Source organism: Eleutherodactylus coqui, chromosome 8 (genome assembly GCF_035609145.1).
Source record: "Eleutherodactylus coqui strain aEleCoq1 chromosome 8, aEleCoq1.hap1, whole genome shotgun sequence".
Lineage (NCBI taxonomy): Eukaryota > Metazoa > Chordata > Amphibia > Anura > Eleutherodactylidae > Eleutherodactylus > Eleutherodactylus coqui.
In genome coordinates this window covers 192,119,562-192,144,605 of record NC_089844.1, presented here as the reverse complement: position 1 = coordinate 192,144,605, position 25,044 = coordinate 192,119,562, and positions in this window count along the sequence as shown.

The window sequence follows — 25,044 nt, the reverse complement described above, 5'->3', positions numbered from 1 at the left end:
AGTATTATTGAGTGCAAGCAGCTAAATCAGTCTAAGAAGAAACTGATTGCAAAGCTATAGACAAGGAGTCCAAAAATTATGTTCAGCAGTTATCACCAATTTATCTCACATATCTCTAATTCTGTGAATCTCTATGAACATTTACACAGTGCCAGTCTTACACTAGATGGCACCCTGCGTGGAAGTATTTGGTGACCCTTCCTTCATTAGAAAAGAATTATATCTATTGCACTGATAGGCAGTAGTCTGGATTCTGCTTGTGCAGAAAGCAGCAAGATAGCAGCATACTCACTCCAGAACAGCTCAGTGAAAAATGCAGAAGCAAGCACATAACATCAATACAGCACCAGGACCAAACTCATAGTATAAATACGGCATCAGAACCAAGCTCAGTACATAAATACAGCTCCAGGATCAAGTTCGGTATATTATCGAAAATGTCTTTTATTAGAGACTTGTACAATAGAATACAGACTAGAGTGAAAGCATCATCACAATGTTATTCCTCTCCATCTTATATTCATTACAATCTCCTGAACAGAATTTTAATGAATGAGTTAAACGAATATCTAATAAAATATTTCCTAAATAAGTCTCTATATTTTCTTTATTCACTAGCCTCAAACTATGAAACATTCAGATAAACTATAGTAAGTGCTTAATCATTAATGGGAATATCTATTCCCTAACCTAGCTATTGATGATTCTAATATCAATACAGTCCCCGAATAGGGTTGGGGGAACGAGAGGGAAAAAGTGAGAACTAGAGATGAGCGAACATACTCGTCCGAGCTTGATACTCGTTCGAGTATTAGCGTGTTCGAGATGCTCGTTACTCGTGACGAGTACCACGCGATGTTCGAGTTACTTTCACTTTCATCTCTGAGACGTTAGCGCGCTTTTCTGGCCAATAGAAAGACAGGGAAGGCATTACAACTTCCCCCTGCGACGTTCAAGCCCTATACCACCCCCCATGCAGTGAGTGGCTGGCGAGATCAGGTGTCACCCGAGTATAAAAATCGGCCCCTCCCGCGGCTCGCCACAGATGCATTCTGACATAGAGGAGGTAAAGTGCTATCTTGGTGGAGCTGCTATAGGGAGAGTGTTAGGAGTATGTTAGGCTTTAAGAACCCCAACGGTCCTTCTTAGGGCCACATCTAACTGTGTGCAGTAGTGTGGAGGCTGCTTTTTGCAGTGTTGCACTTTTTTTTTTTTTTTGTATATCGGCCGTGCAGAGCATTGCGCTCTGCAGTAATTATACATATTCCAGGGCCAGTAGTGGTGGTTAGGCAGGGACAGAAGACATATATTGTGAGGCAGGGACAGAAGACATATATTTACTGAATATAGGCAGTGGGCCTTTTCAAAAACATTTGGGAAAAAAAATCTATTTGGGCTGCCTGTGACTGTCCTCAGTGTACTGGGTCTGTGCTGGGTGTAGTTGTCCTCCTAATTCATACGCAGCCAGCTAAGTGTTACAGCAGGCTTGCGCAAAATTATTTCCTGGCTCTGTATTGGCTGTTACATCACCGCTGTATTCCTGTCCACAGTGCAACAGTCTGCAGTTATTTTACATACTCCAGGGCCAGTAGTGGTGAGGCAGGGACAGAAGACATATTTATTGAATATAGGCAGTGGGCCTTTCCAAAAACATTTGGGGAAAAAAATCTATTTGGGCTGCCTGTGACTGTCCTCAGTGTACTGGGTCTGTGCTGGGTGTAGTTCTCCCCCTAATTCATACGCAGCCAGCTAAGTGTTAAAGCAGGCTTGCGCAAAATTATTTCCTGGCGTTCCGTAAGCGAAGTCAGCCTCCAACCACAGGCCAATAAGCGGCACATTTAATTACAGCGTTCTGTTTCTGCACTACTGGTAATACACCATGCTGAGGGGTAGGGGTAGGCCTAGAGGACGTGGACGCGGGCGAGGACGCGGAGGCCCAAGTCAGGGTGTGGGCACAGGCCGAGCTCCTGATCCAGGTGTATCGCAGCCGACTGCTGTGGGATTAGGAGAGAGGCACGTTTCTGGCGTCCCCACATTCATCTCACAATTAATGGGTCCACGCGGTAGACCTTTATTAGAAAATGAGCAGTGTGAGCAGGTCCTGTCATGGATGGCAGAAAGTGCATCCAGCAATCTATCGAACACCCAGAGTTCTGCACCGTCCACTGCTGCAACTCTGAATCCTCTGGCTGCTGCTCCTCCTTCCTCCCAGCCTCCTCACTCCATTACAATGACACATTCTGAGGAGCAGGCAGACTCCCAGGAACTGTTCCCGGGCCCCTGCCCAGAATGGGCAGCAAGGGTTCCGAATCCTCTCCCACTGGAGGAGTTTGTCGTGACCGATGCCCAACCTTTGGAAAGTTCCCGGGGTCCGGGGGATGAGGCTGGGGACTTCCGGCAACTGTCTCAAGACCTTTCAGTGGGTGAGGAGGACGATGACGATGAGACACAGTTGTCTATCAGTGAGGTAGTAGTAAGGGCAGTAAGTCCGAGGGAGGAGCGCACAGAGAATTCGGAGGAAGAGCAGCAGGACGATGAGGTGACTGACCCCACCTGGTTTGCTACGCCTACTGAGGACAGGTCTTCAGAGGGGGAGGCAAGGGCAGCAGCAGGGCAGGTTGCAAGAGGCAGTGCGGTGTCCAGGGGTAGAGGCAGGGCCAGACCGAATAATCCACCAACTGTTTCCCAAAGCGCCCCCTCGCACCATGCCACCCTGCAGAGGCCGAGGTGCTCAAAGGTCTGGCAGTTTTTCACTGAGAGTGCAGACGACCGACGAACAGTGGTGTGCAACCTGTGTCGCGCCAAGATCAGCTGGGGAGCCACCACCACCAGCCTCACCACCACCAGCATGCGCAGACATATGATGGCCAAGTACCCCACAAGGTGGGACGAAGGCCATTCACCGCCTCCGGTTTGCACCGCTGCCTCTCCCCCTGTGCCCCAACCTGCCACTGAGATCCAACCCCCCTCTCCGGACACAGGCACTACCGTCTCCTGGCCTGCACCCACACCCTCACCTCCGCTGTCCTCGGCCCCATCCACCAATGTCTCTCAGCGCACCGTCCAGCCGTCGCTAGCGCAAGTGTTGGAGCGCAAGCGCAAGTACGCCGCCACGCACCCGCACGCTCAAGCGTTAAACGTGCACATAGCCAAATTGATCAGCCTGGAGATGCTGCCGTATAGGCTTGTGGAAACGGAGGCTTTCAAAAGTATGATGGCGGCGGCGGCCCCGCACTACTCAGTTCCCAGTCGCCACTACTTTTCCCGATGTGCCGTCCCAGCCCTGCACGACCACGTCTCCTGCAACATTGTACGCGCCCTCACCAACGCGGTTACTGCCAAGGTCCACTTAACAACAGACACGTGGATAAGCACAGGCGGGCAGGGCCACTATATCTCCCTGACGGCACATTGGGTGAATTTAGTGGAGGCTGGGACAGAGTCAGAGCCTGGGACCGCTCACGTCCTACCCACCCCCAGAATTGCGGGCCCCAGCTCGGTGGTGGAATCTGCGGCGGTGTATGCTTCCTCCACTAAACCACCCTCCTCCTCCGCAACCTCTGTCTCGCAATCAAGATGTGTCAGCAGCAGCACGTCGGCAGCAGTCGGAGTCGCGCGGCGTGGCAGCACAGCGGTGGGCAAGCGTCAGCAGGCCGTGCTGAAACTACTCAGCTTAGGAGATTTGAGGCACACGGCCCACAAACTGCTGCAGGGTCTGACAGAGCAGACCGACCGCTGGCTTGCGCCGCTGAGCCTCCAACCGGGCATGGTCGTGTGTGACAACGGCCGTAACCTGGTGGCGGCTCTGCAGCTCGGCAGCCTCACGCACGTGCCATGCCTGGCCCACGTCTTTAATTTGGTGGTTCAGCGCTTTCTGAAAAGCTACCCACGCTTTTCAGACCTGCTCGGAAAGGTGCGCCGCCTCTGCGCACATTTCCACAAGTCCCACACGGACGCTGCCACCCTGTGCACCCTGCAACATCGGTTTAATCTGCCAGTGCACCGACTGCTGTGCGACGTGCCCACACGATGGAACTCTACGCTCCACATGTTGGCCAGGCTCTATGAGTAGCGTAGAGCTATAGTGGAATACCAACTCCAACATGGGCGGCGCAGTGGGAGTCAGCCTCCTCAATTCTTTACAGAAGAGTGGGCCTGGTTGGCAGACATCTGCCAGGTCCTTGGAAACTTTGAGGAGTCTACCCAGATGGTGAGCGGCGATGCTGCAATCATTAGCGTCACCATTCCTCTGCTATGCCTCTTGAGAAGTTCCCTGCAAAGCATAAAGGCAGACGCTTTGCGTTCGGAAACAGAGGCGGGGGAAGACAGTATGTCGCTGGATAGTCAGAGCACCCTCCTGTCTATATCTCAGCGCGTTGAGGAGGAGGAGGAGGAGCATGAGGAGGATGAGGAGGAGGGGGAAGAGACAGCTTGGCCCACTGCTGAGGGTACCCATGCTGCTTGCCTGTCATCCTTTCAGCGTGTATGGCCGGAGGAGGATCCTGAAAGTGATCTTCCTAGTGAGGACAGCCATGTGTTGCGTACAGGTACCCTGGCACACATGGCTGACTTCATGTTAGGATGCCTTTCTCGTGACCCTCGCGTTACACGCATTCTGGCCACAACGGATTACTGGGTGTACACACTGCTCGACCCACGGTATAAGGAGAACCTTTCCACTCTCATACCCGAAGAGGAAAGGGGTTTGAGAGTGATGCTATACCACAGGACCCTGGCGGACAAACTGATGGTAAAATTCCCATCCGACAGCGCTAGTGGCCGAAGGCGCAGTTCCGAGGGCCAGGTATCAGGGGAGGCGCAGAGATCAGGTAGCATGTACAGCACAGGCAGGGGAACACTCTCTAAGGCCTTTGACAGCTTTCTGGCTCCCCAGCAAGACTGTGTCACGGCTCCCCAGTCAAGGCTGATTCGGCGGGAGCACTGTAAAAGGATGGTGAGGGAGTACGTAGCTGATCGCATGACTGTCCTCCGTGACGCCTCTGCCCCCTACAACTACTGGGTGTCGAAGCTGGACACGTGGCCTGAACTCGCGCTGTATGCCCTGGAGGTGCTTGCTTGTCCTGCGGCTAGCGTCTTGTCAGAGAGGGTGTTTAGTGCGGCTGGGGGAATCATCACAGATAAGCGTACCCGCCTGTCAACCGACAGTGCCAACAGGCTTACACTCATCAAGATGAACAAAGCCTGGATTTCCCCAAACTTCTCTTCTGCACCAGCGGACAGCATCGATACCTAAACAATACGTAGGCTGCACCCGCGGATGGAAGCATTGTTCTCTATCACCATCAAAAACGTGGACCTTTTAGCTTCATCAATCTGTGTATAATATTCATCCTCCTCCTCCTGCTCCTCCTCCTGAAACCTGACGTAATCACGCCGAACGGGCAATTTTTCTTAGGCCCACAAGGCTCAGTCATATAATTTTTGTAAACAATTTTTATACGTTTCAATGCTCATTAAAGCGTTGAAACTTTCACCTGAACCAATTTTTATTTTAACTGGGCTGCCTCCAGGTCTAGTTACAAATTAAGCCACATTAACCAAAGCGATTAATGGGTTTCATCTGCCCTCTTGGTTAGGCATGGGCAATTTTTCGGACGTACATCAGTACTGTTGGTACACCAATTTTTTGGGGCCCTCGCCTACAGTGTAATCCAATTAATTTTTTGCCCACCTGCATAAAAGCTGACATTACATCAGCTGTGTTGGGCACTGCAATAGGATATATTTATGTACCGCCGGTGGGTTCCTGGGAGCCACCCATGCCGTGGGTCCACAGGGAGTTGAACCTGCATGTGTCCACTTCTAAAGAACCCCAGTCTGACTGGGGCATGCAGTGTGGGCCGAAGCCCACCTGCATTTAATCGGACGTTACCTCAGCTGTCATGGGCACTGCAATGGGATACATTTATGTACAGCCGGTGGGTTCCAGGGAGCCACCCATGCTGTGGGTGCACATGGAATACCCATTGCGGAGTTGTACCTGCCTGTGACTATTTATAAAAAAAACGCGGTCTGACTGGGGCATGCAGACACCTTGACAGAATGAATAGTGTGTGGCACATAGGTTCCCCATTGCTATGCCCACGTGTGCAGCTCCTGAGGGTGGTGGCACAGGATTATATTTCTCATTGCTTCTGTACAGCATTGTGGGCTATCGCCCCGCCCCTTTTAAAGAGGGTCGCTGCCTAGCCGTGCCAACCCTCTGCAGTGTGTGCCTGCAGTTCCTCCTCATGGCAGACGCACTTATAAATAGACATGAGGGTGGCGTGGCATGAGGGCAGCTGAAGGCTGCGCAGGGACAGTTTGGTGTGCGCTGTGGACACTGAGTCGTGCGGGGGGGGGGGGGGGTTGGGCAGCAGGTAACCCAGGAGAAGTGGCAGCGGAGTGTCATGCAGGCAGTGATTGTGCTTTGTTGGAGGTAGTGTGGTGCTTAGCTAAGGTATGCATTGCTAATGAGGGCTTTTCAGAAGTAAAAGTTGTTGGGGGGGGCCCTCTTGCCGCTATTGTGGCTTAATAGTGGGACCTGGGAACTTGAGATGCAGCCCAACATGTAGCCTCTCACCTGCCCTATCCGTTGCTGTGTCGTTCCCATCACTTTCTTGAATTGCCCCGATTTTCACAAATGGAAACCTTAGCGAGCATCGGCGATATACAAAAATGCTCGAGTCGCCCATTGACTTCAATGGGGTTCGTTACTCGAAACGAACCCTCGAGCATCGTGAAAATTTCGTCCCGAGTAACGAGCACCCGAGCATTTTGGTGCTCGCTCATCTCTAGTGAGAACCAAAAGATGAGGGATTAACAAAAGAGTTGAAGATAGAGAAGAAAGAAGATGCGTGCCTCCCCTCCCCGCCACCGACCCAGCCCCCCCCCCACCCCGTCATCACTGTGAAATATACCCATCCGCCAGCCACTGGTCCAGCCTGATAGACTTGCGAAATGTCATCCAAACCTCCCAGGTGGCAAAATAAGAAGAATATTGAGCGTCGTCTCTAGCCCTCATCTCCTCCATACGTCCGATTTCATCCATTGCTGTCACCCAATTTAGTCAAGTCGGCGGATCTTGTGATCTCCAGCCCCTAGGGATCACTACCCTCATGGCCTGGATGAAGAATCTCAGAATATTATTTTTATTAGTGCTAATTGGCCCCGGCAGAACGGATAATAAGACAATTTCCAGCCTTAGAGTTATAGCTGCCCTGTTCAGAGTGTTGTACAGACCCTCTATTTCCGACCACAGTCTGGAGGGTTGGGGACACGACCACCAGATGTGAGTGAGCGTACCTCTCTCTCCCGAGCACCTCCAGCATACATCCGAAAAGTCCTGGGTAGAATCTAGCCAATCTAGCTGGAGTGCGATACCACCTCGTTATGATTTTATAGTTCAGCTCTTGGTGATTGCCTTATACTGACATCTTATGGGTCATTTGCCAGGCCTTATCCCATTCATCCTCTGTCAGAGATCGACCCAACTCCCTTTCCCAGGATCTTTGAATCCTCCTCGCCGTGTCCTTGTCCTCCCCAGTGACCATAATGTCATAGACAGCGGAGATTTCACCCTTTGTCCGCCGAGGCTCCTCGCAGAGCACCTCGAAGGGCGTGAGTGGTACAGTCAAATCCGAGATTGGCCCCAAGGCTCGTATAAAGTGGCCTATCTGGTGATATTGGAACCATGCGCCTGCTAGGGCCCCCCCCCCCCCCCCCCCAGGAGTGTGTTTAATGGTAACAGACCGTCTACCCCCACTAGGTCCCTTACTCTGGGTGTCCGTAAACCCATTCTTTCCAGCAGAGGTAATCCCATGTCTCCCTGGGGGAAGTACGGATTCCCCAGAAGTTGTGTTAAAGGGCCCGGTAATGTTACTAGGTGGTGTCGCTGTGCGTATCTGTCCCAAATTTTTAGTATTGAAGCCATCAGGGGAGAGACCCCTATACCTCGTCGCCCTAAGGCGCCTTTTAGCCAAAAGAGTCCCCGTATCCTTCCCGGCACCTGGCACTGCTCCATTTCAACCCACTGCTTGGGCGGGTTCTCGTGGAACAGATCTAAAACCAGTTTGCTAATCGCAGCTCTATAGTATAAAGTTAAGTCCGGTAGTCGTGCTCCTCCTTTTTCCTTCCGCTGAGTGAGTAGCCTGTAACTTAGGCGTGGTTTATGGCCTCCCCAGATAAAACGTCTTACCGCTTTCTTTAGTTTAAGAAAGTAGTTTCTTGGGATTTGAATGGGCAGTGTCTGGAATAGGTAGAGGAGCCTGGGGAGAGCGTTCATTTTGGTGGTATTTATCCTGCCAAACCATGAGAGAGTTAATGGTCCCCATCTCTCAAAGTCTCTCACCAGCGTAGAATAAATAGGCTCAAAATTCAGCTCATATAGCTGTCCCGGGTCAGGTGACAGGATCACTCCCAAGTACTTAATGTGATCCTCTCTCCAGCTCAGAGGGTACTGCGACTTGAGTCGCCGGACTTCCATAGGAGACAAGGTAATATTTAATATTTCTGACTTATTAAGGTTGATTTTAAAATTGCTAACTTGGCTATATCTGTCAAATTCTCGCAGGACGGCGGGCATAGCTTTGCTGGGGTTTGTGACATATACTAGAAGGTCGTCCGCAAATGAAGCTACTTTATGTTCGTTCTGAGCCACTGAATATCCCTGTATTTCTTTATTCACCCTGATGGCGTTGCCTAATGACTCCATGACCAGGACGTATAGAGTTGGGGAGAGCGGGCATCCCTGCCTCGTACCATTTTTGATATCGATTGGCCTGGACAGTTTCCCATTCACCCGGATCTGTGCCGTGGGGTCGTTATACAAAGCCATCACCCAATTTATTAGCCTGTTACCTAGTCCTATCTTCCATAGTGTAGCCTCCATAAATACCCAATTTACTCGATCTAATGCCTTTTCGGCGTCTACTGATAAAAGGCATAATGGGATGTTTGTGGCCCTTGCCCTTTCTATCAATGAGAGTGTTCTAATGGTGTTGTCTCTGGCTTCTCGTCCATGGACAAATCCCACCTAATCCCTATGAATGATCTGGGGGATTATCAGTCTCAGGCGTGTGGCTATAGCTCTCGCTAAAAGTTTGGTGTCTACGTTTAGCAGAGAGATTGGACGGTAATTTCCACATAGCATGGGGTCTCTACCTGGTTTTGGTAAGATTGTGATGATGGCCTGTAATGCTTGACGTGGGAACGGGCAATTCAATGACACTGCGTTAAAAACCCTGCTCAATATAGGGGCTACCATTTCCCCACAAATCTTATAAAACCTAGGAGTAAAGCCATCGGGGCCAGGGCTCTTTCCAGCTTTTAGGTTCCAGGTTTCCTCCAAGATCTCTTTTTCTAGGAAGTCCTGCTCTAATTTCTTGGCTTCTTCTGTGGAGATTGGTGGTGGAGCATAACTGTGTAAGTATTGTTCAATGTTTGTTGGGGTGCCCCCCCCCCCCTGAGTCAGTTCCCCCATCTCCGATGTTGTAGAGTTCGCTGTAGTATTTCTGAAAGCATTCTAGAATGTCGTTCGTGGCGTGTACTTTCCCCTTTTCCTTTGAGTTTATTGCAAAGATGTAAGACTGGTTTTCCCGTGGGTTTAGTGCTCTCGCGAGCCAGGAGCTGCATTTATTGCCATATTCGTAGAAGCCCCCTTTTATCCTGTCTCTCATGCGTAGGTGGGCTTGATCCATGTGTCCCAAAATCTGTTGACGCAATAACGAGATCTCAGCATTCAGCGACGGGGAGGCTTGGGACTTATTCTCTTGCTCTTTTTTATCTAGTTTAGCTATCAGTTCTGTCAGCTTCCTTGTCCTATCTTTTTTTAGTCTAGCCCCGTGAGAGATGAAAATGCCTCTCAAGACGCATTTCATAGCTTCCCATTGTGTTGTTGGGAATGTTGTGTCCGTTTTATGAACTTCCACAAAAGTTTCAATAGACTGCTTGATTTCAGCCAAGCATAGAGCGTCACCTATTGTCATTGAGTCGCCATGTATTTAGTCCCGCTCTTGTCTCCCCCCCTAGGAGTGCCCCATAGACAGGCGCGTGGTCCGACCAAATAAAGTTACCCATAGAACTTCGAGGGGCCAGATCTAGGAGACCATGGGAGACAAAAATGTAGTCCAGCCTCCCATAACTATTATGTGAGGAGGAGTGATGACTGTAATCCTTGACCCCTGGGTGTAAAGTTCTCCAGAGGTCAACGAGTCTCAGTTCTGATAATCGTCTCCGCAGCCTGCGCAGAGCCACTAGGGATGAGCTGGACTTACCCGAGGACGAGTCCAGGCCTGGCTCTAGACAGAGGTTGAAGTCTCCTCCTAAAATGATATTCGTGCCGGAGGCGAACTGCGCCAGGTCTCCTAGTATACGATGTCCAAACGAGGCTTGATCTGTATTGGGAGAATAGATATTAGCCACTGTGATTATGCGATGTCCTAGCTCCAACTTTAGGAATATATATCTGCCTTCCTTGTCCTCTTTGGAGGCAAGGAGCTTATGAGGGAGACTTTTGTGTATTGCTACAGAAACCCCGCCCGCCTTCTTCTCAGGATGTGGGCTGTGATACCAGGTTTTATAGTGTTTGTTGTTACATTTGGGTATATGGCCCGTTCGATAGTGTGTCTCCTGGAATAGCACTAAGAGTATCCTTTTTTTGTGCATATGAGCCAGAATCTGTCCCCTTTTAGTGGGGCAATTCAGACCTCTGGTGTTGTATGTACAAAAAGAGAGACTGGTCATGGTGGCAAACTATAGAGACTGGGGCGGGCTGCTCCGGTGGCCAGGGCATAAGGCACTGGAGAAGATGAAGAGACATACAGGGGTAGAGTAAGACTAAAGAATGTGTGTAGAGACAGAAAATATACATTCTGTCGATCGGGGTAAAGAGTCCTGATCTTGTAACGTGGGTAACTGACCTAGGTCAGCTCTTGACGGCACTAAGTGGCATCTACCCGTTGGAGGAGGAGGTTAAAGGCACCCGAGTCTTCCAGGATGCTCTCCTGCCCCCCCCCCCCCCCCCCACCAGTTGAACATAGACAAAACAAACTCTAACTGAGAGTCAAGAACATGACTCTAAATAACCCTCGCTGGCAATTAATAATTAACTGTAAAACTATACGGCGTCCCAAAAGGGTGCTGGTTCGGTCAATGTCTGGCCGAGGTAACTTTGAGCGTCACATTGAGGTCTCGATTTGACGGTAACGGTTCATCTTAAGGGCTCCCACTCACTAGCGTTTTTTTAATGCGAAATTCGCAGCGTTTTTTTTTTCTGCAGGGGTCTTTGGGCTATGGGAGTTGTAAAGCTAAAATCGCGATTGCGCAAAATCGCGATTTCGCGGTAAATCACGATTTTGCGCGATCGCGATTTTAGCTTTACAAGTCCCATAGACCCCCTGTAGAAAAAAAAAACGTGCGAATTTCGCAGTGACAAAAAACGCTAGTGGGTGGGAGCCCTAAGGTGGACTTATGTTGCAGAATACCTTCAATCTATATATATAAAATTGAATGTATGTCTGTCTGCGTGCGTGCGTGTCTGCGTGCGTGTCTGTTTGTCCTTTATGCGCTACTACACCATTCATCCGATCGCCATGAAACTTTGGGAAGTTGTTAAGTACACTCCTGGGAAGATTTTAGGCATAGTACATTTATGCTACGATAAATGGCGCGCGTGCGTGCGTCGTCGACAGTTACGATCCCCCCCCCCACGTAGATCGTTTGATTTCCATCACTGCCACTAATTCTCTCACTTCCCAATGTTGTAGAAACATGAAATTTGGCAGGAGCATTGATTATGTCATAAATAGGAAAAGCTAATGGGTCCCAACTCGATTATTCAATTCCATGCGCCAAAGAATTAGCGTCCAAATTTTACGTACGGAATCTAATTTTCTCGCTTCCCAATGTCATAGAAACTTGAAATTTGGCACGGGCATTGAATATGTCATAAATAGAAAATGCTAATGGTCCCAACTCGATTATTGAATTCCATGCGCCAAAGAATTAGCGTCCAAATTTTACGTACGGAATCTAATTTTCTCGCTTCCCAATGTCATAGAAACTTGAAATTTGGCACGAGCATTGATTATGTCATAAATAGGAAAAGCTAATGGGTCCCAACTCGATTATTTAATTCTATGCGCCAAAGAATTAGCGTCCAAATTTTACGTATGGAATCTAATTTTCTCACATAGAAACTTGAAATTTGGCACGGGCATTGAATATGTCATAAATAGGAAAAGTTAATGGGTCCCAACTCGATTATTCAATTCTAAGCGCAAAACAATTAGCGTCCAAATTTTACGTACGGAATCTAATTCTCTCACTTCCTGATATATATAAATGAATGTATGTCTGTCTGTCTGTCCTTTATGCATTACTACACCATTCATCCAATTGCCATGAGACTTTGGGAAGTTGTTGAGTACACTCCTGGGAAGATTATAGGTATAGTACAACTATCCTACGATAGGTGGCGCGCGTGCGAGCATCGTCGACAGTTATGCCCCCCAGACAAAGATTGTTTGATTTCCATCTCAAGCACGAAAGCAAAAGGCATTACGAGCAACGGGATGAGTGTTCAACTACAAAATGATGCATCCGCCGAACGTTTCGCAAGACAATTGCTGGATATTGAGAATACTGAGGTAAAATGAAAGCTGTGCTGTGATTGGTTGCTATTTCTTATACTGCTGAGGTAACATGAAAGCTGCGCTGTGATTGGTGGCTACTTCTTATACTACTGAGGTTGCATGAAAGCTGTGCTGCGATTCGTTGTTATATATTATACCACTAAGGTAACATGAAAGCTGCGCTGTGATTGGTTGCTATATATAATACCGCAGAGGTAACATGAAAGCTGCGCTGTGATTGGTTGCTATTTTTTGTATATTGCTGAGGCAGAATAAAAGTTGCGCTGTGATTGGTTGTTATTTCTCTTACTGCTGAGGTAACATGAAAGCTGCGCTGTGATTGGTTGTTATATTTTATACTGCTAAGGTAACATGAAAGCTGCGCTGTGATTGGTTGTTATATATTATACCACTGAGGTAACATGAAAGCTGCGCTGTGATTGGTTGTTATATTTTATACTGCTAAGGTAACATGAAAGCTGCGCTGTGATTGGCTGTTATATATTATACCACTGAGGTAACATGAAAGCTGCGCTGTGATTGGTTGTTATCTAGATATATAAAAACGAATGAATGAATGTATGTCTGTCTTTGCAGCAACGCGCGACGGGTAAGCTAGTTAATCTATAAATGGGTTATAGATGCCAAGAAATGGCATTACCTTTTTTCCATGGGAAACGTCAGTTATGATATTCCTTAATATCTTTCACTTGACATTGAGGTCCAGCCTTTGTACAAAAGTGGTACTTTCTCTGGGTAAAATAGTTGAACTTCCAATTACTTTGAGGCCCTTTTAATATTGCACTTACTTACGATGTTATAAATGAGTTAACCATTATGGAGATATACTGTGCTCATAAACACTGTAGAATATAGTGCAGGAATTACAAATCCAAAAAGGTTTGGACACTGTGTAAAATGTAAAGAAATGTTAAGTAAAAAAGAAGGAACTGATTTGAAAATCTCACCTAACTGTATTTTCTTCACAACTGAACATAAAAAAAATATCAGAAGGGAAAGAGAAACATTTTTCCATTTCATAAAAAAAAATTAGATCATGTAGAATTTGATGGCAGCAGCACATCTCAATTAAGTTGGGGGAGGGGTAACAAATGACTGGAAAAGTAAGTGGTACTAAGAGGTATTTAAAACTGATTTCAGGGACCTAGGATCTAAGCTCACGGCAAGGTCCGCCAAAGTAGTTTTATCGGAAATGCTAGCTGTACCATGTGCCACACCAGAAAAGCAGCAGGAGATTAGGGAGGTAAACAAGTGGCTTCAGAGTTGGTGTAAGTAAGAGGTATTTGGGTTCCTGGAGAGCTGGGCTGACTTTGCTATTGCCTATGGTCTCTACCGTAGGGACAGGTGGCATCTCAATGGAGAGTGTACACCTGTGCTGGGGAGAAGATGGCTAGAAGGTTCGAGGAGTGTTACCCTCCCCCCCAGGGACTTGGGAGAGGGCAACAAGAGAGGTAGGGGGAAAGACAGTGTAGACAGAGTTCTGGAATTAAGGAATGGATATGGGATCGATCAGGGGGTGGGGTAAGGCAGATGGAACTGACAGAGCTGCTAATAGGACCATAAGTAGCATAATCAATACAAATAACCACAACCTTATAAACTGTATGGCAACAAATGCAAGAAGTCTGATCAGTAATGTGAGTAAGCTTGAAGCGAAAATGTCTGGGGAAAACTACAATATAGTAGGAATAACGGAAACATGGCTTAATGAAGAATGCGGCTAGGTCACAACCTCTTCAGAAGGGACTGTGGAATCTGAAAAGGGGGAGGGGTATGTTTTTATGTTAAATCCTACTTAATGCCAGGAGTGGGCGAAGATATAGGTGTAGGAAATTAATACCTGGAGTCTTTGTGGGTAGAAATACAGGGAGGGAAGACTAACAAAATCATGATAGGAGTTTTCTATAGGCCACCAAAAATAACAGAAAGAAACTGAAAACTTATTACTAAGACAAATAGAAGAGGTGTCAAACCACAATAAAGTAATCATTATGGGGGACTTTAATCATCTGGATTTAATAAGGGAAAATGAAACCTGTAAATCTCAGAAGGATGATAAGTTTTTAGGAACAATTAAAGTTAACTACCTTACCCAACTGTACGGGAGCCAACTAGAGGGAGGACCATTCTGGACTTATTATTTATCAACAGACCAGACAGAATCACAGGGGTGCAGGTTGAGGGACACTTGGGAAATAGTGACCACAATATAATCATAGAATCATAGGATGGTAGAGTTGGAAGGGTCCTCCAGGGTCATCTGGTCCAACCACCTGCTCAGTGCAGGATTCACTAAATCATCCCAGACAGATATTTGTCCAGCCTTTGTTTGAACACTTCCATTGATCACCCTCACTGTCAGAAAATTTTCTCTAATATCTAATTTGTGTCTCCTCCCTTTCAGTTTCATCCCATTGCTTCTAGTTTTTCCTTGTGCAAATGAGAATAGGGCTGATCCCTCTGCACTGTGACAGCCCTTCAGATATTTGTAGACCGCTATTAAGTCTCCTCTCAGCCTTCTTTTTTGCAAGCTAAACATTCCCAGATCCTTTAACCGTTCTTCATAGGACATGATTTGCAGACCGCTTACCATCTTGGTAACTCTTCTCTGAACGTGCTCTAGTTTGTCTATGTCTTTTTTTAAAGTGGGGTGCCCAGAACTGGACACAATATTCCAGATAAGGTCTGACTAAGGGAGAGTAGAGGGGGATAATTACCTCACGTGATCTAGACTCTAAGCTTCTCTTAATACCTCCCAGAATTGTGTTTGCCTTTTTGGCTGCTGCATCACATTGTTGACTCATGTTCAGGCTATGATCTATTAGTCTATTGATTATCCATATATAATCAATTTCCAGTTATCATTCAATAGGAGGCCTTATCATCGAGCAACAAAAAACCCAAACTTTAGTAAAGCAAAATTTGATCAGCTCAGAACTGCTATCGGCAACATTAATTGGGACAACATCTTCATAAATAACAGTACAGACGACAAATGGCAGAAGTGTAAAAACATCTTAATTACCTCATGTGAGCAGTTCATACCCTTTAAAAATAAAAGAACTACGAGTAGAAGGAAACCAATGTGGCTCAACAAGACTGTAAGGGAGGCAATAAGCGAAAAAAAGAAAGTGTTTAAATTACTAAAACAAGAAGGCAGCGAAGAAGCGCTAAACACATACAGGGAAAAGAACAAAGTACCGTATGTTTCGCTGTATAAGACACTTTTTTCTTCCTTTCAAAGCGGGGAAAAAAGTCTCTGCATCTTATAGAGCGGATGTACCAAAGTCTGTTGCAATCGCCATTTTTTCGCGTGATCTTGAGTTTAGCGCGCAATCATGATTTAGTTAACGCGATCCTGCGTTACACACACGATTGGATGAAGAAATGAGCAATTAGTTAACATTTTTTTCTCCTCCCCACTGTAGCCCCTACATACTGCTGATTGGCGGTAAGTTCCCGTGGGAACTGCTACTGCTTTCTGCCTCCACCAAATGGCTTCTTCCCTCCACCGAACATCCGGTGTGACATGGAGCTCCGGTTTTTCAGACTCTGCTACTTCTTCTGCTCCGTTGCCCGGCACTAACCCTGCGCTGTCTTTGGGTGAGTTAAAAATATTTTTCCCTACTTTCCCGCTCTAAAACAGGGGTGCATCCCATAGTCCGGTGCATCTTAGAACGAAAAATACGGTATGTAAGGAAAAGATAAAAACTGCAAAGGAAGAGGCAGAGAGACTGATTGCCAAAGAGAGCAAAAATATACAGGGTTCAGTATTGTGCCCTATTCTGTTCAATATATTTATCAACAACCTGATAGAGGGACTGCACAGTAAAATATCAATATTTGCAGATGACACAAAATTATACAATATAATTAATGCAACGGAGGACAATGTACGGCTACAAACGGACCTAGATAAGCTGGGGGCTTGGGCAGAAAAATGGCAAATGAAGTTCAATGTTGATAAATGTAAGGTTATGCACATGGACAGGAGAAACAGATGTCACCAATATACACTAAATGGGGTACTGCTAGGGAAATGTGATATGGAAAAACACCTGGGGGTACTAGTGGACTGTAGATTTAACTGGAGCAATCAATGCCAGTTAGCTGCTGCAAAGGCAAATAAAGTTTTGGGGTGCATTAAAGGAGGTATAGGGGCGAAGGACGAGAACATTATCCTCCCACTATATGAGGCACTTGTTAGGCCTCACATGGAATACTGTGTACAGTTCTGGACACCGGTGCTCAGGAAAGATGTTGCAGTGCTTGAGGGGGTCCAAAGAAGGGCAACTAAATTAATAAACAGAATGAGAGAACTGGAATACCCAGAGAAGCATCAAAATTGGAATTATTCACCCTGGAAAAAAGATGGCCAAGGGGCGATCAAATAACCAAGTATAAATGCATGAGGGGACAAAACAAGGATCTCTCCCATGGTCTGTTTATACCCACGACTACGACAGTGAGAAGAGGGCATCCTCTACATCTAGAGGAAAGATCATCACCAACACAGAAGGACAATGGTAAATATTCCATGTTCTTGATCTACGGGCACTCAGACGGCATTGAATTATAAGCAAGCATGCTTCTATAATGCAAATCTCTGTGTGGGCTCAGGAACACTTCCAGAAATCATTGTCTGTGACACAGGTTGCCATGCAATCCACAAAAGCAATTTAAAGCTGTATCATGCAAAAAAGAAGCCACATATTAACACAATCCAGAAATACCAGCATCTTCTCTGGGCCAAAGCTAATTTAAAATGGACTGAGATAACATGAAAAACTGTATATATATACATATATAAAATAGGAAAGCGCCTCAGAGGAAGGGCGCGGACTAACCTGGTGCAGACACCTAGACCCAGGGTCGGGTCTCCAAGTGCCTCCCCTATGGTCCTGGACGATGAAAAAAGGTGACAGGTCCCTATGCTGGGGACCATCCAATGGGTGAAAGGCTGCAGAAGTGGCAGAGGGCCCAGTGGCCACCCCAGGACATGAAACAAAGCAAATGCTAAACATTAAATATTCTGCGCTCATAGGGAACCATGCAGGTATAACAGCCGAATCAGTAGTTCAAAAAGTGCCTTCACAGACTTGACTCCTTTAAATGAAAATGTAACTTTACTAGTAATTTATTATGTAAAAAAGATAATGAAGGCCTCATAAGAAAAACGTGTATGTGCATAAAATATTCTGATATGCACCGTAGTACACTCAATCCAATGGCCCACGAATAACGATGAAAAATAGGGCTAGGGTATACAATGTCATCCAAAGCCAACATCAGAGGCCAAGATAACTACTCTGTCAGCAGGAGATAGCTTGCCAGGGCAATATTGCTGATTGATTCATCCTGCTCCAGAACATAACGGTACAAAAGGGGGTGCATTATGTTACAATCGTGTGGGCAAACTAAGCACGGGGCCCACACGATCGTGACCACAGACAATGGATACGCACAGGTTTCTAACAACTGACCCTGTGCTACAGGGAGGATGACTTGGGCCTACCTAAGCGGGGACATCGCCCCAATAAAGGGTGGTCCAGCGGTCTTGGGTTCTGGGCCATAGCTGCTCCTAGGAACCGCGTACCAGAACAGGACAAACAAACATGCCACATGACAGGGACAAGTCGACAGAGTAAGCTGACACACAGAGCCAGAAAATACAGCATACAGCAGCCAACATGAAACCACTAATAGTAGATAGTAAGCTATATATAAATACCAGGTATTAGTTGACATTTTGATCAAAATGTGGAAGCTAGCAGGCCACTTCACGGCTCCTGGCTATACCACTAGTCCCTACACTAACCAGGAGTCCAGCAGCACCAGGCACAGTTCACACCGCAACACACTAGGGTTAGCATGCCAGACACCCAACCACATTGAACATGACAATTCACTGCTCATGTCTAGCCACCTGCTCAGACATACAGAACTTGACACTGTTCACACCATATACCCCCTACAGGGCTATCCACACCTAATGTCTGGCCACTTGCCAAACACTGGACACCAGTCAAACAGCAAGCTGCAACACAGGAGTAGCAAGACTGCTCACCCTGGACACCAGACAGACACTGAACAGTAGCTGGGTTTATATGTGAGCAAAGACCCAGGGGGATTGGCTGGCAGGAGATCACCACACCCAGCTAGCACATTCATTTACCACCTGTGGGCTGTGCTCCTAGAAACCCTAGTACTACAGGTCCCAGCAGCACAACGTAACACTCACTTCTTTCACTTCAAGTGGAGTTTCTGCAGGGTCCTTTTTTAAAGCTTTCTGGTAAGCTGCCTCTACTAGTTTGGTTGGATACTTTTTTTCTTCGAACCTTCTTTCCAGGATTAGGGCCTGTGATTTGGAAGTTTTCTATATTGGAACAGTTCCTCCAGATTCTGGTGAACTGGCCATGTGGAATATTCGTCTTCCAGGCTTTGGCGTGGCCACTTCGAAAATTTAAATAACTATTAGTATCTGTCTTCTTAAAATGTGTTACTGTGTGGATCCTCCTCTCGTTAATAAAAACGTCTATGCTTAAAGAGATGGCTTTAAAAGGGTCGACATTACCTATAAATTCCAAGCCCCAGTCGTTATTGTTTAATCCTGTGATAAAATTAGCACGATCCTCATTACTCCCCTTCCAGAATAAAAAAATAATTTCAATTAAATGACAATAAAAAAACTATTCTGGGATCTAAAATATTCTGTTCCTCATAGGCACCCATAAACAGAAACTTAGGATCCGGTCATGCGTTTGCACCTTGTTTTAAGCCTTTCTACATATATGTGTTTTGATTATATACAATTTATTTATACATGTACATACATCTGTTATTCATAACTGTAACTTGAGTACGGCTTTTTGTCTATAGGCACACGCTATGTCTGTACTAACAGCCAGCCTTTGGTATACCCGTCACACACTGTAATATGTAGCAGGGCTATGCTTAGTTGCCTAATTTTGCGTCACTGATGTCACCACGTCACTGATGTCACCCCGCTACGCGCATAGTCATGCGTTCCACTGTGTGACCTGCACGGACATCCATGGCCACATTGCGTGAGGATGTTTCCTCACACTGCTCAAAGGCATTGTCAATGCTGAGCAGTACATAGAGGTTGTAGAACAACATATGCGCCATCCAGGCGTCTGTTTCAGGGAAGACCTTGTATATTTCAACAAGAGAATGCTAAACCACATGCTGCATCCATCACAACAGCATGGCTTTATAGAAGAAGAGTCCGGGTGATGAACCGGCCGCCGGCAGTCCGGACCGTCCACCAATAGGAAACACTTGGTACATTATGAAACGAAAAATCCAGCAAAGATGACCGAGGACTGCGGAGCAGCCAGAATCCAACATCAGACAAGAATGGGGCAGCATTCCTCTCCCAAAACTCCAGCAGTTGGTCTCCTCACTTACCAGAAGAGCCGATGCTACACAATAGTGGACATGACCCACCCAACTTTTCCTTTTACATTTCATTGCATTCTACACAGTGCGTCAACATTTTTGGAATTGGGGTTGCACTACAGAAAACATCATTTTCATAACGCAGTGCACATTTTACAGGTAACACATAATACAGGTAACAGACTTTATTGATGAGTCTTTGAAAGTATAAGAAGCCGAATGTAATGTTATGACACAGAAAAGAGTTTTAAAAACCTTTATTGCAGTAGATAAAGAAGCTAAAAGAAGGAAGGTGACATTTGTGTTAGCTGTCTATTCTTATGCACATTACTGCTCTGATAGTACAAATATAGGGTATAGTAAAACGAGGTTAAAATGCCATTACTAGAGATGAGCAAGCACCAAAATGCTCGAGTGCTCGTTACTCGAGTCGAACTTTCAGTGATGTTCGAGAGTTTGTTTCGAGTAACGAACCCCATTGAAGTCAATGGGCGACTCGAGCATTTTTGTATATCGCCGATGCTTGCTAAGGTTTTCATTTGTGAAAACCTGGGAAAGTCAAGAAAGTGATGGGAATGACACAGAAACGGATAGGGCAGGCGAGGGGCTACATGTTGGGCTGCATCTCAAGTTCCCAGGTCCCACTATTAAGCAACAATAGTGGAAAGAGTGAGACCCCCCCTCCCCCCCGCACTGTCAGCGTAAAGATCTTTCTCCTCTGCCATAGCTGTAACAGCTGTGGCAGAGAAGAATGATGTTAGCCCATTGAATTCAATGGAGCCGGCAATACAGCTGGCTCCATTAAAAGCAATGGGCTGCCGGCGATCGCGGGATGAATTGTCGGGAAGGGCTTAAATATATAAGCCCTTCCCTGCAATTCATCCAGAAATGTGTAAAAATAAAAAAAATATATATACTCACCTGGTCCCGGCAGACGGAGTTCAGCGCGGCCGGCGGCAGTCCTCCTGAACTGCTCTGAACAGCTGTGAGTAGTATTCAGCAGCCGGGGATTTAAAATCCCCGCCTGCTGAATGAGCTGCCTCTGATTGGTCACAGCCTGACCAATCAGAGGCAGATCTCACTCACACCCATTCATGAATTCATGAATGGGTGAGTGAGTGCTGCCTCTGATTGGTCAGGGGCAGCTCTCAGCTGAATGTCAGGCTGTGACCAATCAGAGGCAGCTCATTCAGCAGGCCCTCATATCTACAGTATCTAGAACAAAATAATGGCCAGGAAACACATTAAAAGGAAAGTACAGGAAGGCAATAATGGGAAACCCCCTTACACATCTGTGAGGAGAATGGGGCTCCAATGGCGGACCTGCCGGTTCTGATGCTCTCTGGGAAATGCCAATCGAGCTGCACGGTGCTGGGCTGTAAGCATATAGGTCGGGCGTTCATACCATCCTCATGGAATTCATTTCTGACAGTTTGGCCAGAAACATGCATACTAGTAGCATATCAGTAGACCTGATGCTGTGTTATTGCCCTCCCGTGGCCCTGTCCAGCTCTCCTCATGTAACAGCCCATGCTCTGGTATCTGCTCCATCTTCTTGAGACTGTGCTAGGAGACAAAGTAAACCTTCTTGTGACGGCTGTAGGATTGATAGGGCTGCAGGTAACAATGACATCATGTACAAGTAGTGACAAGAACACTAGCAAAACAAGAGAAGAATCTGTCAGGAAGGAGAGGAATTGTCTCCATTACCTTTGTGTGAGCGTCTTGTCTCGCTGTTGCCTCCCCAATGCTCCTGTTGTCCCTTTCATTTGCCCCAAATCAGGAGAGTCCTTCACAGCAAGTCCCAGTGGGACTGGTCCTTCCAAGGAATGTGATTTACTGGTGTTCTGCTGTGTCAGTGGTTTGTAATCTACTTTAACCCTTGCAGCCAGTTTTGACCTTCCTGACCAGGCCCCATTTTTCCAATCTTACACGTGTCACTTTAAGGTCTGTGTCACACAAGCGTATTTGTGCACACAATGCGCCGAAAATAGAACCAATTGATTGCAATGGGTTCGTTGACATGCACATATTTGGCATGCACATTTCAGCCGCACAATAAAATACACAGCATGTTCTATTTTCCTGCACATTTGCCCAGGGAAAGAATCCATCTTGAACTCATTAAACTAATTGGCCATTTCAATGGCTGGGAGCATCATTGCGTATTTTTTTACGTACGCAATTCTGCACAACTTGCGCATGTCTTCAAAGCATCCTTTTATGTACTTTGGACATCTGAACGTGTGTAAGTATTGGGGCAGTTCTTGTAATTTTGATGAAAATATCCAGTGGTCCATGCTGCCTTCGGTCCGGGCTCTCTCCTTCCCCAGTGTTTAATAACCTGCCCTTTTCTATCCTTAGGGACGTCTGCAGCTCCACCCGCTGGAGACATTCTGGGTTCTATTATCACCAGAGGTAGGGCTGCGGTGGACCGCTCATCGGATGGAGCAAAGCTAATTTACATATGGCGCAGGATAAACATAAAGGCTAATGTCTGGACGGTGGAGTGACGCAGAAGAGGAATAAAGGGATCTGTGGATTCCTCTTAACACCACACATTGTACAGGACTTTCGGCACAAGAAGTAGGGGGCTACCGTTAACAGCTGAAAGGCCTCAGATTACAGATGATTTTATTCCAATCATTTCCATCATAGTTTTTTATGTCCAAATAAGTAGAATAAGTCTGGAGAGAATTGATATTTTCTGTATTATTGATCCTATAACAAATTTCAGAGCTTTAAAATCTACAAACAATTTGCATCACAGAGAATACAAAAGAAATCACAGACATTCCACACATCTCAGTCTGAAGAAAGTCCTAATTATGACACTCCATTTTCACCTAAATGACCAAAGCAAAAGTGCTAATAATTTCTGTCACCCGGTGAATTTCTGGGTAAGAACACAATGCAGCAATTCTTTTCATCACATGTCACCGGCGTTTGAAGACATTTAACTACAAATCATCTTTGTGTCTACAGTCATTGCGAATGAACATTGTCACCAATGCAGGGATTCATGATAGCCATAAACTCTCTGCCTTGCTTTTACTGCCAGGGTAGGGGGCCGGGATAAATCTTCACATTTTGTTTCCAAAATAGTTTTTATTGGATTTTTTCCAGAGATTAAGTTTTAACATCACATTATGATGCATAGACTTAGGCATACGTATATGAAAGGAAAAAGAGATATTAAGGTACTTGCAATTATTGGTAACATTCACAGATTAACTCAATACTCAATTCTCAATCACATTAAGGTAAAATTAGTGGTTTCAGATGTTATGCATTAGTAAAGTAACATTTATTATGGAAACGTATTATATCATTGGACAACAATATATTAACTCATTAACCTTTTCCAATCCACTGTCTGACGTCTGAAGACATTCTGATTGAAGGCTGTACAGCTTCGATATTGGAAGACATCCGGCAGGGTATTCTTACTGTATATTACTGGCTGCTCTGTTGTTGGGGAGCCTCTCCACCATGTCCTATACCGCAGTACTGGCTCTAGCCAGCAGATGATGCCATTGTATAATGGCAGAAAGAGAGAGCCCCCTAGGAAACCCTGAATCCAAAATTGGATTGCAAAGGGTTAACACATAGGGCCTCCAGGGATTCCAAACAGAGTTGAATCTATCAAGGTTGTTGTTTGATCCAGCATACATTTTCTCATACTATATGTACTGCTCATCAATGCCAGGGGGTAATATGTCTTCCGCCTCCTAGCTATAGTGAGTTTTGCAGCTAGTAGAAAATGGCAAGTCCATTTTCGATATTGTCGGGGTATGGAGTCACATTCTAGAAGAAGCAGGGCTAAGTGTGGACTGCGGACTAGGGCAATATCCATTATATTTTGAATGTAGCAGAACACTTCCCTCCAAACAATTGTAATTGGGGGCAGTCCCAGAAAATGTGGGGCAGTGTGCCTTCTTGACCACAGTTTCTACAACATTCTCTACTCCCTACAGGAAAGCTTTTTGCTCATTTAGAGGGCGTGTAGTACTACCTGGTCAGGACCTTATAGTGGGTTTGTGAAAGGTTAGCAGACAAAAAAGCCCTGTTAGCCCACTCAAAGGCCAACACCCATTGTGGGAGGAAGAACTTCTCCTTTAGTTCTTTTTCCCAGTTTATTAAATGGATCCTTTTCGTTTCTTCTATGTCTCCAGAAAGGATATTATAGAATATCCTAGTAAGGGATTTTTGTGTATTGAGACACTTGGAGACAAGAGACATCGCTTCATTTGGGACAGTACATTCCTACAAGTGTGAGCTGTGAAGGAAGGATTTTATCTGACAATAGCAGTAGAAGTCATTAACATCTAAATTGAATTTTTCTCTAAGCCAACTAAATGGAGCTATATTTTTTCCATCTTGGAGACCAGTAACAGATTTAATACTTCTTTTGCTCCATCCTCCAATGTTTAGACGTGGGACAAAACACGTGAGGGTCTCAATGGTCAGTTCAAGGCGTTTCCTCCCTAGGAGTCATTTAAATTTGTAACCACACAAGTTCCAGACTTGGAGAGTCGAGCCCATAGGGGGAGACAAGTTTTGTATGCTCAAGGATGTGGACAGCTTTGGGTAGAGAATAATAAGTACTGAGGTTTTGAGAAGAGAGTCTAATGGTCTACTCCTGTTGAGATATTTCTCCATGATACTCCAAGTCGGTTTTGGAGAGTTGATCAACCACAAAGTGGATTGATTCATGATAATTGCATCATAATATGAATTCAAATTTGGAACTCCCGGTGCTCCTTGTCTCTTGTGTAGGTATAAGATTGAAGCTGCTACTCTAGGCCTTTTGTTATTCCAGATAAAGCCCATTAATTGTTTCTGGAATCCTGCTAGAGTAAATTGTGGAATTGTATATACTAAGGTACGAAAAAAGTATAAGACTTTGGGTAATATTCTCATCTTATAGAGTATCATTCTGCCGAACCAGGGCGGTTCTGTTTTGCCT